Below are 18,215 nucleotides of genomic sequence, written 5' to 3'. Positions count from 1 at the left end.
CTCCAATTGAACTGAAAAGCCATGAACATGATGACAAATCTGGGAGTGATGCCAGATGCCTCTGAACGTGAAGATTTGTTGCGAATCCAAAATCCGACCTGATGAACTTATAATGGTCACATGGATGAGATACATTTTATCCTAAAGAGACATCCGTAGAAGTAACAAATTAGTCATGGACTTCTAATTTCTATTCATTATTTGAGACTATCAATACGTGAGAAAATCCATCGTTGTATCCCGATGTACCAAGACGACATAATTTCCGCCATTCGACTGTTTTGAAAGATATGTTTGTAACATTTGGAATGTAAAGTTTGGTATAAATATTAGTAGACTAGAGAGGTCTAGCCCCACTTCTTCCCGAACCAATGATCAGAGGTCCCGATGCTGACGGAGAGGACGGTGACTCTACATGACGGCTAGAGAACTTTAACTATTTGCTGAGAACCAGTTCTGACTTAGAAAACGACTTTTAGCCAGAATACGTAAATATGGGGGAAAATGATCTTGCATTTAATTGGCTTTTCTTACAATTTTAGATAAACAAATATTCTGTTTGAATTACTGTGTCGGGTGGTTATTTTATTGTCATGTTTATTGAATATTTAGAGTGTTAAGTTGTATCACCAAATCTATAGCAACTAGTTGATGCCATTGACCTCATGGTACATGCAGATTGGTTAGGTAGAGAAAAGTGTCTCCCTTATACATGGTACGGATAGAGTGATTGGATGAATGTTGGTGTTATGGGCCCCACCAGCGTGAGATGTGTGTGTGCGCGTGTGACTGTGAAATCACTCCGTCCGTGGAAGTAGAGGGGATTCGGAAACTCCGATCTGCACCAGTTTCTTGGTAGCAGAATGATGGTTAACTATTGTCTTGATCTTATGAATTTGCGTGTATATAAGCTCATTGATTATTGATTGATATCGATATTTGTACTAACACTGTATGTTGAAGTTGTATTGAGTTTTATGTAGTGTGTACGGCTTCTGGGACGTAGGAAGTCGGTGACAGTTCCGTAGTAGGGCAGAGGGAAGTGCTGCTCTCGGAAGAGGTGGGATTGTTGGCCCTGTATGAAGACAGGGGAAAACGTGTGACAATTGAAGTTGCGCGTCGCATTGTCTGAGTTCGATGAGGTAGCATCGCCGTGTGTTGCCATTAGAAACGTATTTTCTGTGTGAGAGGAGTGTATATGATAGCGAAGGTTATCTGTGAAGTTCTGGTCTTAGGTATCAGGGATCCTTATGGCATTCCGATAACGCTTATCACTAGAAAGGTAATAGGTATTCTCTGAGCTTGCTAGAAGGACAGAGCAGAGGTAAGCGCTGCTTTGTTAACGTGTGATATAATTCTGTAGTAGGACAGACTGATCGCTGTTCTCGGGAAAGACAGAATTCTGTGTGAATGTACTACATTTTCTGGTGTGAAAGTGCGTGAATGAGAAGGCATTCTGGTTAATTGTGAAACTCTTAGGAGCATTCCGGAGAAAACAGTTGATTGGTGCTTGTAAGAAGGGTAGAGTAGAGGGATGTGCTACTTTATCAACGGAAGTAATGATTCCGTAGTAGGGCAGAGGTAAGCGCTGCTCTCAGGAACGGCGGAATTCTCGTGGGAAAGGTCTTTTGCTGTTCTGTGGCTAGCGAAGCAGACAATGGAGATGTTTGTATGTTGTAACTAACAGACTCGTAGAAGTTGAAACAAAGTCTACCGAGTAGTTTTGTAAAGGAGGGGTAGACGAGAGAGACAGGAGACAGGAGCAGAAGCTGCTGCAGCGACTGCTGACGTCAGGAAGACCGCGCTGTGATTGGACAGTGGGTTAGAACGGTGAAAGCACGGTGATTGGTGTGCTGGTGTATGCCGCGCAAGGATTGGGAGACATACATGGTGACGTAGACGCTCCAGGATTGGTGCGTTGGTGTGAGTCGTGCTGGGATTCGTGGACTGAGTCAGTGACGTAGACGCTCCAGGATTGGTGCGTTAGTGTGAGTCGTGCTGCAATTGGACAGGAGATCGTACAGTTGTAGTAAAGACAAAAGGGTTGCGGAAAATAAGAAAATGTATTACCACGCTGAGGAAAAGAAAAAGAATTCCTTGTTTAGTAAGGTTAAGAACTGGTTTGACAAGGATAAGGATATTGTGACTAGGGAAGGACAGATACTTCCTCCGATAAGAACCCCCGCATCCTTCATGGTTGCGAAATATGGGTATCATACCTGTATTTGGTTGGACAACTGGGTAAAGTATACCAAAGAGGATGGAGTTTTAGCTTTCCCGGAGCATGGCTCATTTAATCTGGCCATACTGAGAAACTTACGGGAGAGGATGATGAGTCTAGAGCCTCGGCCTAGGCCAACGCAGTTTGAGGCATTGACTGAATGGGAAGATGAAATGCATGAGCGAGAAAAGCAGAGGAGTGGAGGAAATTACAGGTATATGTTCGGGCGAAAGTATGATCGCGAAACTCATCATGACCGGATGAGAAGATGGCGAGATGCCAGTATGACTGAGGGATTATATCCTGTAAGAACTGCAGAGGAGACAGAAGGGAAAAAGTGTACAGAGAAAGAACATAATGTAGAAACAAGGAGGTATGGGGCGAATGAGTCTGATGATGATGTCTTAGATGACATGTTCTACAAAAGACCACCCCCGTATAGACGAGAACCAGAGGTAGGAACATCAGTTACCCCAATGAGAGACACCCTGCGGATTATAAAGACAGAAGTCATGACCCCTGAGTTGAAAAGCAGTAATTCTCTTGCAGAGAGAGAGAGAGAAAGGGAGAATGAAATTGAGGATGAAAAGACCAGAGAACTAGCAAGAACCACATTTGAATTGACAGAGAAAATCAGAGAACTGACTAAAAATCTTGAAGCAGTTACGGTGCCTGTGACAATAGGTCCGGTTATGCCTGTTTTCGAAAAGCAGAGGGTTGGTGAAGGTGGTTTGACAGTTCCATATGTAGGCAACAGACTGATTGTTCCTCCAGAGCAGGCAGAAATGAGAACGGGAGAAAATCAGTGGAGATCAGGAGAGAATCAGTGGAGACATACCATATGTGGAGGAGAATTGAATGTGCAGACTAACTCAGGTTTTAATTCCGGCTGTGTGGAAGGGAACAGAATGATTGGAGGATCGATCTTAGAACCACAAAGAGTGACAGAACCAGTGGGTGCAGAAAAATCCACAGGGATAACTGCTGAAGATTTGAATGATTGGCTGAAAGCTTTGCAGAGGAAAGAAAAGGAATCCCAGGGAATTGATGTAGCTAGAATACGTATGGAAATGGAGGAGCTCATCGTAGGAACAATCCCTACAGAAACGCTGAAAAATTATCAGGACGGGGAAATACTATTTCTGTGTAAAAGTATCACATGGAGAGCAAAGAACATACATGACAGGTTGAAAGGAATAGCCAGTGAAATGGGAGTCGACATGGACAAGGTAAAAGCTTTACAAAAGCCTTACCGAGTGGATTTTACAGATAAGGACATTGAGAATCTGAATAATGCAGGCCAGACAGGGCAGATCAAGGAGATGATTGCTTTGCTGCGAAAATGGGGAGATGTGGAGAGATGGAAAGATAGATGGTATAGAAAACGAGAGGATGCAGCAGACAGAACTTATCAACATTCCCTATGAAAGAAAAGGAGAAAGCAGTGACAGCTTATCCCATGAGGGAGATTCCAGGAGGAGGGTACGTACATGTCCCATGGACCAGACAAGATATTTTGTCATTTACAAATGACTTCCCTCAACTAAGAGAGAAGCCCGTCGAGTGGTATAGACAGGTTGACAGATTTGTGAAGTTGTCAAAAGTGCTGTGGATCGACCTGAATAGTCTGTTTGATATAATTGTACCAGCAGACCTGTGGACAGAATGTAAGATAGTCATAGATTGGCCCACTAAAGAATACCCGAGAGATCCAAAGACAGGAGCTCCAGACCCGGAGGTCATGAAAAAGTATGAGCAGGTTATGGCTTTCCTGAAAAATAAGGTACCCCCCAAGGAAACAGACTGGGTTAAAATAGATCGAACACATCAAGAAGTGAAGGAATCAGTCCATGCTTACTATGAAAGGCTAATACTGGCTTTCAAACAGTTCAGTGGAGATGAACATCTGGGTGACAAGAATCTGAGCCATTTTGTATATAGATTTGTGTATGGCTTGCGACCTGAAATCAGTGAAATGATAAGGCAGCATACCGTAGACTGGCAGAGCAAAAAGATCGATGAGATCCTGAGACATGCAAAATACTTCAGTGATGAGATTGAGGCAAAGCAAAGGAAACTGAAGGAAAAGGCAATGTGGGCACAGGTGAAAGTTGCAGAAAGACAGGAAGCTCAGTTGGTTGAACAAGCAAATAACCCAGGAAATAAACCCAGATTTGGCCCAGGAAAAGGGAAAGGCAATATTGAGGAAGCAAAGAAAAGGTTTCCCTGCCACAACTGTGGAAAATTAGGGCACTGGAAATCCGAGTGTAAGAATCCACCGTCTACTAATGATGACAATCCATCATTGAATTCACAGGTGCAGAGTGAGGGGTGTGGTCAGCATCAGCAACAGCAGAAGGCTGTTAAGCAGCAGAATCAGGTGCCAAAACCACCCTTGCCACAAAGAAGAGGATCCCAGAAGTACAGCCAGGATTCGGGGCTCTACGATGAAGAACAGTTAAACAAGCCAAAACGCGCAAGCGCTGTGTCACAATATTGGCTAAGGAACGAGGGAAGTGATTCTGAGGGAGACTTCTGACGGTGCCGAAGAGAGGAGGAAGAGTGCGTACTTGGCGCAACTCTAGAAATAGACCAGGCAGGACCTTTTGTAGATGGAAAAATCAATGGTGAAAGTGTTACTTTTCTAGTTGACACAGGAGCTACGAGATCAACTGTCAGGTCAGCTGATATAAAGAATCTTCCTCTCTCGGATGAAGCAATCCAAGTAGTTGGTGTGTCCAACACACAGATCAAAACTCATCTTACTGAACCAGTAAGGGTTAGAATAGGGAAATTCTCAGACATGCACCGATTCGTGGTGTGTGACACTAGTCCTGTGAACTTGCTAGGCAGGGATCTGCTGTGCAAGATGAATTGCACTATTTTCTGTACTCCAGATGGAATAACTTTTGAAACACCAGATGAGGATGTCCTATACAGAATGACCCTGGATAACAGGGAAAGTGAGGCTATGGGAACATATGCTGTGTTTAATCCGGATGCATTACCCCCAGAATTAAAACAGACAGTAAAAGCAGCAGTTTGGGATTTTACTGGAGAAGATGTGGGCCTGATGAGAAATGTAGATCCAGTGAAAATTACTGTAAAAGATGGAGTGGTTTACCCAAACACACCACAATACAGACTGACACCTGAAATAATTGAAGGAATAACACCCATAATTGAGAAAATGATCCAGCAGGGGGTGTTAAGGGAAATATTGAGCAGCCCATGTAATTCACCAATAATGGGACTGAAGAAACCCAATGGAAAGTTCAGAATAGTACAGGATTTGAGAAAAATTAACAAGATTGTTGTGCAATGCTGTCCCATTGTGCCAAATCCATCAGTGATTTTGTATCAGATTCCCCATGATGCAGAATGGTACACAGTAATTGATTTGTGCCATGCTTTCTTTTCAATCCCGTTGCATCACGACAGCCAGCCGATTTTTGCATTTAGATTTGGAGAGCGAATTTTGGCATGGTGCCGAATTCCACAGGGGTATACAGAGAGCCCTTCGATATTTAATCAATTGCTGAAGAAATCTCTGGAGAGTTTAACAATGCCTGAAAATTCGGTTTTGGTCCAATACATTGATGATCTGCTTGTGGCATCAAAAACACGTGAAGCCTGTGAAGTAGACACCATTGCTTTACTGAATCACTTGGCAGATGGAGGATTAAAAGTATCTCCAGCCAAATTGCAATTCTGTAAAAGAGAAGTCCAGTATCTGGGACATAATATTGAGAAAGGCCTGAGGAAAGTGATCAGAGGGATGAGAGCCCCAATGACACAAAGAGAAGTGAGAATGTTCCTAGGAATGGTTGGTTATTGTCGTCAGTGGATAAGTAACTTTTCCCTGATTGCCAAGCCACTGATTAAATTGACCAAAAGTGAGGTGAAAGACCCATTGGAATTAAACCCAGAAGAAATGGCAGCATTTAAAGAGTTAAATAACAGGCTATGTGAAGCTCCTGCCCTAGGAATGTCAGATTACGAAAAAGAATTTGAGCTGTACTGTAGTGAGAGAAATGGATGTGCACTTTCAGTGTTAATCCAGAAACATGGACGTCTGAGGAGGCCAATTGCATACTTCTCATCAACACTTGACCCAGTAGCTGTGGGTTTACCAGGTTACCTGAAAGCAGTAGCTGCTACATGCAGAAGTCTGGAACAAAGTGAGGGAATTATAATGGGATATCCTGTACGGGTATTCGTACCTCATGATGTGGCAATCCTTTTAACAAGGAGCCGGACACAGTTCATGTCTCATAGTCGGCTGACTAAATATGAGAAAGTCATTCTTAGTGCAACAAATGTGAGCCTTGAGAGATGTGTGAATGTGAATCCAGCAACACTGTTGCCTGATGCTGAAAGTGTGGGAGTGAGAGATGATGTTGATCATGATTGCCTGGATGTGCTTGATTACTGTACAAAACCAAGACCAGACATAAGAGATCTGCCACTGTCTGAGAGTGATCATGTGTTGTTTGTGGATGGATCTTGTTTGAGAACGGATGAAGGAACACTGAGTGCCGCATATGCTGTGTGTACAGTTTCAGGAGTTGTGGAAGCATCACCTTTGAAAGGAGTTAAATCCGCTCAGGTGGCAGAATTGGTGGCACTAACATAGGCTTGCAAGATTGGAAGAAATGTGAGAGTGACGGTAATGACTGACAGCCAGTATGGCTTCGGAGTTGTCCATGATTTTGGCCAGTTATGGCTACAAAGAGGTTTCCTGACCCCAAGTGGAACTCCCATAAAGAATGCTGAAGTGGTTGGAAAATTGCTTGAGGCGATACAGCTGCCTAAAGAACTAGCAGTTGTAAAATGTGCTGCTCATGGTCAAGGTGATGATTTTGTCACCCTTGGGAACAAATTTGCCAATGACATAGCACAGTATTGTGCAAGGAATAATCATTCCATTAACCGGAGTAAAGAAAGAGAAATGTCTTCTTGTTCCTTAATGTTTACTAATGTGGTGGGAACATGGGAAGAAGTGAAACAGTTACAGGATGAGGCAGGAGATGAGGAAATGAAAGATTGGGTGAAAGCAGGTTGTGCACCAAGGGAAAAAGACCACGTGTGGGTCTATAGGGATGGAAGACCAGTCATGCCCAATAGCATGTTGTAAACAATGGCACAGATGTATCATGGCCAGGGACACCTGGGGAGGGATGCTATGATAAGGGCCTTTAAGCAGACCTGGTACAATGCAAAATTCAGGCTGATAGCAGAGAGTCTCTGTCAGAGATGCCTGATATGTCAGCAATTCAATCCTGGAAAGAGAACAGTGGTGAGCCTAGGTACAATAGGCAGGGAGGGAGGACCCTTCACAAGAATGCAGATAGATTTCATCGAAATGCCCCAAGTCAACAGATTGAGATATGTCCTGGTGGTAGTCTGTTTGTTCTCCAGGTGGGTGGAGGCATTTCCAACAAGAAGAAATGATGGGATAACATTGGCTAAGCTATTGTTAAGAGAATTCATCCCAAGGTATGGGTTCCCAGTGACCATTGAATCAGACAGAGGAGGACACTTTTATAATGAAATCATGGGTTTGATCTGTGAAGCATTAAGTGTACAGCAGAAGCTACATTGTGCTTACCGACCAGAGGCTTCTGGTGTGGTTGAACAAATGAATGGTACCATCAAAAACAGAATTGGCAAAATGTGCCTGGCCACAGGAATGAAATGGCCTGATGTCTTGCCTCTAGTCCTGATGACAATTAGGTCTACTCCAGACAGAACAACAGGTTTGAGTCCACATGAAATTATCATGGGACGTGCTATGAGACATGCATTTTTTCCAGTCAACAAGCTGATGACTATAACTGATGACATGATTTTGGATTACTGTAAAGGCCTGGCTGACGCAGTTCATTCTGTGTTTCACCAGGTTGGAGAAGACGCCACCACACTTGAAAAGAAACCAGCCTATGATCTGAGCCCAGGGGACTGGGTAAGAATAAAAGTCCACAGAAGAAGGAATTGCCTGGTTCCAAGGTGGGGAAGACCAAGACAAGTCGTTCTGACCACAACAACTGCTGTGAAGTGTGCTGGAGTGAAAAATTGGATACATGCAAGTCACACTCTGAGAGTTCCAAACCCAAGTGACGGCACTGGAAAAGAATACTTTGAAGAATCAGATTCCAGTGATGATGCAGACAGTGAGGCAGTAAAAAGGAAAAAGAATCCTGAAAGGGGGGAAAGTGAGTCAAGAGAAACTTTCGTCCCACCAGAAGAAATTCTGAAAAGAACATTGCAAATTTCAGAGACAAGTGCAGATTCTGAAGAAGTGCCTGAAATTCCAACTAACAGTGACGAACACAAAAAGAAAGAAAGAAAAGAAAAGAACATTCCAACAGAGGTGACACCTGAATCAAATGAGATAATTGGACAAGTTCCACCTGAGATAATTCTTGAAGAAGAAGGGACAGAAAAAGAAAGAGAGGGACAGATTGCGGAAAAACCCAGAGGAGGTGTAGGGAACATTGACAACAAGCTAGGTGAAGGGACAAGTAGACAGCAAGAAGATTGCGTGTCGGAGACTCGAGGAGGGACAGAAGTAGGGAAATCTCAATTGGTGGAAAAAGAGACTGTTGGAGAAAAGGAAGTTGTTAAAGAAGGAAAGATTGTTGATGAACAAGAAGCAACTGAGACAGAATCTGATGAAAGTGAAAATGAGATACATGGAGGACGAGTTCTGAGAAAGAGAACTTGGATTGGAGAGAGAAACAATAAAGAGGGAAAACAAAAGAGAAATGCTAAAGGAGATCTTTGGCCCAACAAGATAAAGAGACTGAGATATCGACTGACACGAGTTAACTCCTCGAAAGCTGAACAGGTGAATGAAGTGTCAAGTCAAAACCAAACGAAAGAAGAGGAAACATAAATATCAGAAGGAACTAAAAGAATCAGAAAACCAAACCAGAAGTATAAGTCACCAGAATGGACGTACGTGGCACTGCCTGAACAAGGTGAAGAGGCAGACAGTCAAGGAAGTCCAGAGGAGGCTTTACTGAAAGTGGTTGAAGAAGAAGAAGCAGTGGGAATCCTGAGAGTTATCTTGTCCGACATTGGAGAAGAGACGGATGTTCAGGACCTAATACAGTTTGATGATGATGAGGAAAGAGTGAAAAGTGATGAAAATCCAAATTGAGTAAATCCAAAGAAGTCACTTGAAGAAGAAAGTGAAGAAGTAAAATTAAGAACTAATAGATTGTAATAATCTGTTGGGTACTTCCTACCCTAAAAGTTCGGTAGTGGAGTAGAAGAGGCTAAGTCAAAAGACACGGTCAAATTAACAAGATGGCTAATACTGAGAATAATCAAAGTAGATGTACCTTCATGAAAAGATGGTGCAAGATGTGCTGCTGCTGTACAGGATTATTAATGCTGCTTTGAAGCGTGCTTGCTCTACTGATCTCTTTTAGAGTAACTATAGACACTTTAGAAGGACATACTGAGAACAGGACTAACATAGGGAAGAGTTCACAGAAGATAGTTCTAACTAGAACTAGCAATGTATATATACATAAGGATAGGTCTATTAATGATTTTTCTAGCAATGTGTTTTCAAAATTATTGTACGAATATGTAAAGACAATGGATGTAAGGGATTGCTACGTCTGTATGCAATTACCTGCTTCTGTTTCGGAGGGAGTGACTTATCATCACCTTCCGGCTACGTATGGAATTTCATGTAGTGTGTTGATCAGTATATTTTATCAATTAGGGAAATTAGATTATAACATGTCTAATGTAGATAATATTCTTGGGCAACTGCCTATGAATAAATAACTGAATCCTGCTAAAGAAGCTAACACTTTAGGTGAGATTTTTATAGAAACTAGAGAATTAACATTAGAATATGTTTTTAGAAATAATTTAACCTGCAGTTTAAAGGAAGAAGAGAAAACTTTCCTAGACATGGTTTAGAGAAGAAGGTTGAACATGCACAAGAAAGCAGAAGGGCATAAAATGAGTGAAACAATGTGGGATATTGAGAAAGAAAAAGAGTTGAAAAATGGAGCCAGTCCAACTATGGCTATAGATGCACCACAGAAAGGCAAACTATGCATTACCAGGAAGAGATCCCAGTATGATTATTATTTCATAGGGACTAGTGAGTGCCATGATACATACTTTATTGCAACCGGATGGGGATTTAGAGGAGGAGAAGATCCAGTTTTTCCGGGAGTGTATTATATTTGTGGGAACAAGGCTTATTACCGTTTGCCTGACCATTGGTTTGGCACATGTTATGTTGGCCTGGTCTTTCCAAAGATTTTTCACATGGATAGAGTAGAAAATGCTGAACATACTAATCCATTAACACGCTATAGAAGAGAAACAAGGACAGAAATTGTAGGAGATATTTTTGGAGCTTTAATACCAGCAGTGGGAATTTCATTGAATGCATATGGCATTCGGAAGCTGTCAACAGTGGTGGATCGCTTGTCAACAAGCACCGCTGTAGGCTTTCTTTTTGTAAATACTGAAATGGTTGCTTTACGCGCTATGGCGATTCAAAATCGACTTGCCCTTGACAGTCCATTGGCAAAAGAGGGTGGAGTCTGTGGAATGCTGAAAGTTCAACATTGTTGCACTTACATTCCTGACGAAAGCAAAGATCTAAAGGTCTATATCAAAAATATTACTGATTTGCATGAAGAATTAGTACCACTGGAAGCTGAAAGTATCTGGACTAAAATGGCTAATAAGATGATTGCTATTAATAATTTTGTAGCTAAAATAGGTAGTACCATCTTTAGTAAAATATTTTTTCCATTAACGTATGTAATTTTTGCAGTAATAATTCTTAGATTAGGGTGTATGTGTTGTAGATACAGAAGAAATAAAAAGAAAATAATACGAGAAAATGTTAAAAAGAGACAAAAGAAACCAGAAAGAGATCCACAAGAAATAGAATTAGAAGAATTGAGGGAAAGCATGGATATAGAGACTAAAAGAGAAGATGATATGAAAAAATGGGTTTAAAAAAATGAACAAGAAGACATTTTGAATTTCTTAAAAAGGGGAAATTAAATTGATTTTTGGGTTTTAATTTTTGTGGTGATAAGATATCACCAAAGGGGGGATTGATGGAGCAAGGTTTTTACTTTTAAACCAAATATCTGCTTCATTTTCGTATGTCATTATTAAAAGTACTACTGATTAATTAGTAATTACTAAAGATTTGTCAAGTCTCATCTAACCAACCTTATTAACAGAAGAATTACACGTGGGAATGCTACTGCATGGCTAAAATAATAAGTAAACTAAGTTGGTGAGCAAATTGACAGAATAGATGTTGCTTATGTGATGTTATTGTGTTTTGCGCTTATAATTAATATGCATTAATGGCTTTTGATGTCGCAAATGGCTAGACAAATACGTACACATAAGGGTATTAGCAGGGGAATAACACTGTATAATCATTTCCATGTAGTAATTATGTTTTGTGTTTCCTTTACTTAAGTTGACCATTGTGGCCCGCTATAAAATGGCTACCACCCGCAACCTGCATTTGAGTAGATGAAAAATTGAAAGGAGGCTTTGCGCTGACTGTGACCTTGTCATCCAATTGAACTGAAAAGCCATGAACATGATGACAAATCTGGGAGTGATGCCAGATGCCCCTGAACGTGAAGATTTGTTGCGAATCCAAAATCCGACCTGATGAACTTATAATGGTCACATGGATGAGATACATTTTATCCTAAAGAGACATCCGTAGAAGTAACGAATTAGTCATGGACTTCTAATTTCTATTCATTATTTGAGACTATCAATACGTGAGAAAATCCATCGTTGTATCCCAATGTACCAAGACGACATAATTTCCGCCATTCGACTGTTTTGAAAGATATGTTTGTAACATTTGGAATGTAAAGTTTGGTATAAATATTAGTAGACTAGAGAGGTCTAGCGCCACTTCTTCCCGAACCAATGATCAGAGGTCCCGATGCTGACGGAGAGGACGGTGACTCTACATGACGGCTAGAGAACTTTAACTATTTGCTGAGGACCAGTTCTGACTTAGAAAACGACTTTTAGCCAGAATAGGTAAATATGGGGAAAAATGATCTTGCATTTAATTGGCTTTTCTTACAATTTTAGATAAACAAATATTCTGTTTGAATTATTATGTCGGGTGGTTATTTTATTGTCATGTTTATTGAATATTTAGAGTGTTAAGTTGTATCACCAAATCTATAGCAACTAGTTGATGCCATTGACCTCATGGTACATGCAGATTGGTTAGGTAGAGAAAAGTGTCTCCCCTTATACATGGTACGGATAGAGTGATTGGATGAATGTTGGTGTTATGGGCCCCTCCAGCGTGAGATGTGTGTGTGCGCGTGTGACTGTGAAATCACTCCGTCCGTGGAAGTAGAGGGGATTCGGAAGCTCCGATCTGCACCAACATCATCAGCAGTGTATTGCGGGCGCGCGAGTTATAGTTAGCATAACTAACTATAACGGAGGAATTTCTATGGTTTTGTACGAGTGAAATGTCCAGCTAACTATAACACCCCTTTCTAAGCTTTTTTAAATGCTAATTTCTAACTATAACGTCTCTGAAACCTATTGTTTTTCAGTATATATATATATATATATATATATATATATATATATATATATATATATATATATATATATTCACTGAAAAAACCATAGGTTTCACACAAGTTATAGTTAGCGGACATTTTACTGATAAAAAACCATTAAAATTCCCCCGTTATAGTTAGTGCAGGCAACTATAACTCACGCGACCGCAATCCTCTGCTGATGCTAATACTGTATTTAGACACTTATTTGCCCATGTCTTCTTCCATTAAATTTTAGCTATACATATATTACAATTATTTTTTTTTCATAAAGACACATATGTCATCAGCAGAGGATTGCGGTCGCGTGAGTTATAGTTGCCTGCACTAACTATAACGGGGGAATTTCAATGGTTTTTTATCAGTAAAATGTCCGCTAACTATAACTTGTGTGAAACCTATGGTTTTTTCAGTGAATTTGCAAGGTTTTTTAAATGCTAATTCCTAACTATAACGTGTGTGAAACCTATGGTTTTTTCAGTGAATTTGTACGGTTTTTTAAATGCTAAGTTACTTTACGCCGTTCGTGGAGTGCGCGCCCACTTTACGCAGTTCGTTCCGTGCACGCACGGTGCGCTTCGCGCACCGTGTGCGCACAGTGAGCACGCGGTGCGCTTCGCGCACCGCGCGCCCTCTTTACGCAGTTAGTGCCGTGCACGCACGCTATATGGGCCATGTACGCACGATGCGCTTCGCGCACCGTCCGCACACGGAGGCCGTATTAGGCACATCGTTGTTAATGGTTATCTACAGATTGTCTTTACAATATATATATATCATGCACAAAAGGTGCCCTTCGGGCACCTTTTGCACACGGGGTGATGAAAACGTGGATATTGCTTTTTTTTTTTTTTTTTTTTTTTACCGTACGCGTACGGTAAGCGTAATCGGCGATTTTTCGAAAATAAAAAAAATTACATTTTTTGCCTTTTGGGTTCTTTGGGGACACCATAATAATGACTGGGTGGTTGGGAGCTGTCTATCAAGCCGCTTTTATTGTTTTCGGACTTTGTTTTTCCTCCACTCCCCTCAGAGTGCGAGAGAGAAAATGGCGGCCGACACTTCCTGGTTTCGACCGATTCGAATGTTTACTAAGATCTAACAGCCAATCAGAATCGCGCTCGCGCACGTCACCGTACGCGTACGGTAAGCTTACCGTAAGCGCACCGTAAGCTGGCTCAGATATATATATTGATTTAAATGCTATTTTCTCAGGAACTACTGAACAGATTTACACCAGACCTACAAAAGGCACTTCCTTGACCTGAGGACTACCTCTCTGCCAAATTTCAAGTAACTCTGTTCAGCCGTTCGGGCTGTAGCTGTGTCTAAAGGTCCTATGGAAAAATGCATGGGAAAAACGCGTTTTGGGACCCCCCTTTTTTCTCAGCCCCCGCTTGACGAATCCCCCCGAGACTTTCAGGGTAGGAGCGGAGCATAGCGCCCCACCTATTTTGAAAATTTCGCGAGGATTCGTCGACCGGCGCCAAAGTTATTCTAAATAGAATGTTGCGGATTTCCTATGGAAACGTGGTCCTAACTATAACTATCTACTGGCGACCGCCAGTAGATAATATATATGTATATATATATAAATCGCGCACTTGCGGGGTAGTTTTCTATTAAATTAAATGGCATTTCTCCGGGTATTAGTATATAATTGTCAGTTTACTAATAAGATAACCCCATTTTTTTAAACTGTCCTCGGATTTATCGTATATCATTGTTTTTTCTTATTATTGTTTTTATGAGAAGCAAGAGAAATTCAGAAAGAGGCAACAGAAGTCCAGAAAGTCAAAGAAAGGTGCAGAAAGAAGCAAGAAATGTGAACAAAGAACCAACAGAGGATCAGAAAGAGGCCTTGTTGCAATGTCATCCTGCGCCCCCAACTTTTTGCTGACTGGTACTGGTGGTAACTGACTCTGACTAACTAGGCCCGGAACCAGTGTTATGTTGAAAGACACTTAGAATACAGTGAAAACACCTACATACACTAGGGTACACTATGGGTTGAGGTACCCCTGTGATTGGCATGACCTCCCCTGTATGGCCCTAGTACATAATAGGGCAGGGGGGTTAAATCTACCTCTAACTAAGAGGTGCAGAAGGAGCCAAGAGTAGTACAGAAAGAAGCAACACAGGTGCCGAAAGAGGCAAGAGAGGTGCAGAAAAAAGCAAGTGGAGTGCAGAAAGAGGCAAGTGGGGTTCAGAAAGAAGCAAGAGCAGTGCAAAAAGAACCCACAGAGGTGCAGAAAGAGGGAAGTGGGGTTCAGAAAGAAGCAAGAGCAGTGCAAAAAGAACCCACAGAGGTGCAGAAAGAGGGAAGAGGGGTGGAGAGAGGCGAGATGGGTGCGGATAATGGTAGGATGGGTGCCCAAAGAGGCAAGAGAGGTACAGAAAAAGGCAGGAGGGTTGCAGAAAGAAGTAAGAGAAGTGCAGAAAAAGCCAAGAAAAGTGCAGAGAGAGGCAAACGATGTACATAAATAGACAACAGGGGTGCAGAAAGAAGCAAGACAGCTGCAGAAAGGAGAAAGCGAGTTGCATAAAGAGGCAAGAGAGGTGAAAAAAGAGGCAAGAGAGGTGCAGAAACAGGAAAGAGAAGTGCACGAAGAGGCAACAGATTGCTGAAATAAGCAACAGAGGTGTAGAAAGAAGCAATAAAAGTGCAGAATGAGGCAAGTGAGATGCAAAAACTGGCAGAAAAGGTACAGAAAGAGGGAAGACGAGTGCAGAAAGAGAGAACAGGGGTGCAGAAAGAAGCAAATAAGGTGCAGAAAGAGGCAAGAGAAGTGTAGAAACAGGCAAGAGAAGTGCACAAAGAGGCAAGAGAATTGCTGAAAGAAGCAACAGAGGTGTACCAGAGAAGCAAGAAAAGCACAGAAAGAGGCAGGTGAGATGCAAAAACAGGCCGGAAAGGTACAGAAAGAGGGAAGACAAGTGCAGAAAGAGAGAACAGGGGTACAGAAAGAAGCAAAAGAGGTGCATAAAGAGGCGACAGATGTGCATATAGAGGGAAGAGAACTGCAGAAAAAGGCAAAAAACGTGCAGAAAGAGGCAAAAGAGGTAAATAGAGACAACTAGGGAGCAGAAAGAAGCAAGACAGGTACAGAAACAAGCATGGAAATTGCAGAATGAAGCAACAGGGGTGCAGAAAGAGGCAAGAAAAGTGCAGAAACAGGCAAGAGAAGTGCACAAAGAGGCAAGAGAATTGCTGAAAGAAGCAACAGAGGTGTACCAGAGAAGCAAGAAAAGCACAGAAAGAGGCAGGTGAGATGCAAAAACAGGCAGGAAAGGTACAGAAAGAGGGACGACGAGTGCAGGAAGAGACAACAGACGTGCAGAAAGAGGGAAGAGAGGTCCAGAAAAAGGACAGAAAAGTGCAGAAAGAGGCAAAAGAGGTACATAACGAGACAACAGGGGTGCAGAAAGAAGTAAGACAGGTGCAGAAAGAATCATGGAAAGTGCAGAATGAAGCAACAGGGGTGCAGAAAGAGGAGTAAGGGAGGTGCAGAAAGAGGCAAGAGAGGTGCAGAAACAGGGAAGAGAAGTGCACAAAGGGGCAAGAGAATTTCTGAAAGAAGCAACAGAGGTGTAGAAAGAAGCAAGAAAAGTGCAGAAGGAAGCATGGAATGTACAGAATAAAGCAGCAGGGGTGCAGAAAGAGGCAAGAGAAGTGCAAAATCAGGAACGAGAAGTGCACAAAGAGGCAATAGAATTGCTGAAAGAAGCAACAGAGGTGTAGCAGGGAAGCAAGAAAAGTGCAGAAAGAGGCAGGTGAGATGCAAAAACAGGCAGAAAGGTACAGAAAGAGGGAAGACAAGTGCAGAAAGAGACAACAGTGGTGCAGAAAGAAGCAAATAAGGTGCAGAAAGAGGCAAAGAGAAGTGCAGAAAGAGGCAAGAGAAGTGCACAAAGAGGCAAGAGAATTGCTGAAAGAAGCAACAGAGGTGTAGCAGAGAAGGAAAAGCGCAGAAAGAGGAAGGTGAGATGCAAAAACAGGCCAGAAAAGAACAGAAAGAGGGAAGACAAGTGCAGAAAGAGAGAACAGGGGTGCAGAAAGAAGCAAAAGAGGTGCATAAAGAGGCAACAGACGTGCAGAAAGAGGGAAGGGAACTGCAGAAAAACGCAAGAAACGTGCAGAAAGAGGCAAAAGAGGTAAATGAAGAGAGAACAAGAGTGCAGAAAGAAGCAAGACAGGTGAAGAAAGAGACAAGAAAAGTGCAGAAAAAGGCAAGAGAAGTGCACAAATAGGCAAGTGAATTGCTGAAAGAAGCAACAGAGGTGTAGCAGAGAAGCAAGAAAAGCGCAGAAGGAGGCAGGTGAGATGCAAAAACAGGCAGAAAGGTACAGAAAGAGGGAAGACAAGTGCAGAAAGAGACAACAGTGGTGCAGAAAGAAGCAAATAAGGTGCAGAAAGAGGCAAAGAGAAGTGCAGAAAGAGGCAAGAGAAGTGCACAAAGAGGCAAGAGAATTGCTGAAAGAAGCAACAGAGGTGTAGCAGAGAAGGAAAAGCGCAGAAAGAGGAAGGTGAGATGCAAAAACAGGCCAGAAAAGAACAGAAAGAGGGAAGACAAGTGCAGAAAGAGAGAACAGGGGTGCAGAAAGAAGCAAAAGAGGTGCATAAAGAGGCAACAGACGTGCAGAAAGAGGGAAGGGAACTGCAGAAAAACGCAAGAAACGTGCAGAAAGAGGCAAAAGAGGTAAATGAAGAGAGAACAAGAGTGCAGAAAGAAGCAAGACAGGTGAAGAAAGAGACAAGAAAAGTGCAGAAAAAGGCAAGAGAAGTGCACAAATAGGCAAGTGAATTGCTGAAAGAAGCAACAGAGGTGTAGCAGAGAAGCAAGAAAAGCGCAGAAGGAGGCAGGTGAGATGCAAAAACAGGCAGAAAGGTACAGAAAGAGGGAAGACGAGTGTAGAAAGAGTCAACAGGTGTGCAGAAAGAAGCAAGACAGTTGCAGAAAGGAGAAATTGAGGTGCACAAAGAGGCAAGAGAGGTGCAAAAAGAGGCAAGAGAGGTGCAGAAACAGGAAAGAGAAGTGCACAAAGAGGCATGATATTGCTGGAATAAGCAACAGAGGTGTACAAAGAAGCAAGAAAAGTGCAGAATGAGGCAAGTGAGATCCAAAAACTGGCAGGAAAGGTACATAAAGAGGGAAGACCAGTGCAGAAAGAGACAACAGGGGTGCAGAAAGAAGCAAATAAGGTGAAGAAAGAGGCAAGAGAAGTGCAGAAAAAGGCAATAGAAGTGCACAAATAGGCAAGAGAATTGCTAAAAGAAGCAACAGAGGTGTTGCAGAGAAGCAAGAAAAGCGCAAAAAGAGGAAGGTGAGATGCAAAAACAGGCAGGAAAGGTACAGAAAGAGGGAAGATGAGTG

General features: G+C 42.2%; 1 protein-coding gene across 1 annotated transcript in view; it reads right to left on the bottom strand.

Moving 5' to 3' along the window:
- The window catches only part of LOC146869866 (protein TANC2-like), an 869,459-nt gene that overhangs the window by 188,978 nt on the left and 662,266 nt on the right, over positions 1 to 18,215 (bottom strand). The window lies entirely within an intron of this gene.

Source organism: Triturus cristatus, chromosome 1_1 (genome assembly GCF_964204655.1).
Source record: "Triturus cristatus chromosome 1_1, aTriCri1.1, whole genome shotgun sequence".
NCBI classification, from domain to species: Eukaryota; Metazoa; Chordata; class Amphibia; order Caudata; family Salamandridae; genus Triturus; species Triturus cristatus.
Note: the sequence above shows the minus strand (reverse complement) of the source record. Positions and strands in the feature narration are given on the sequence as shown.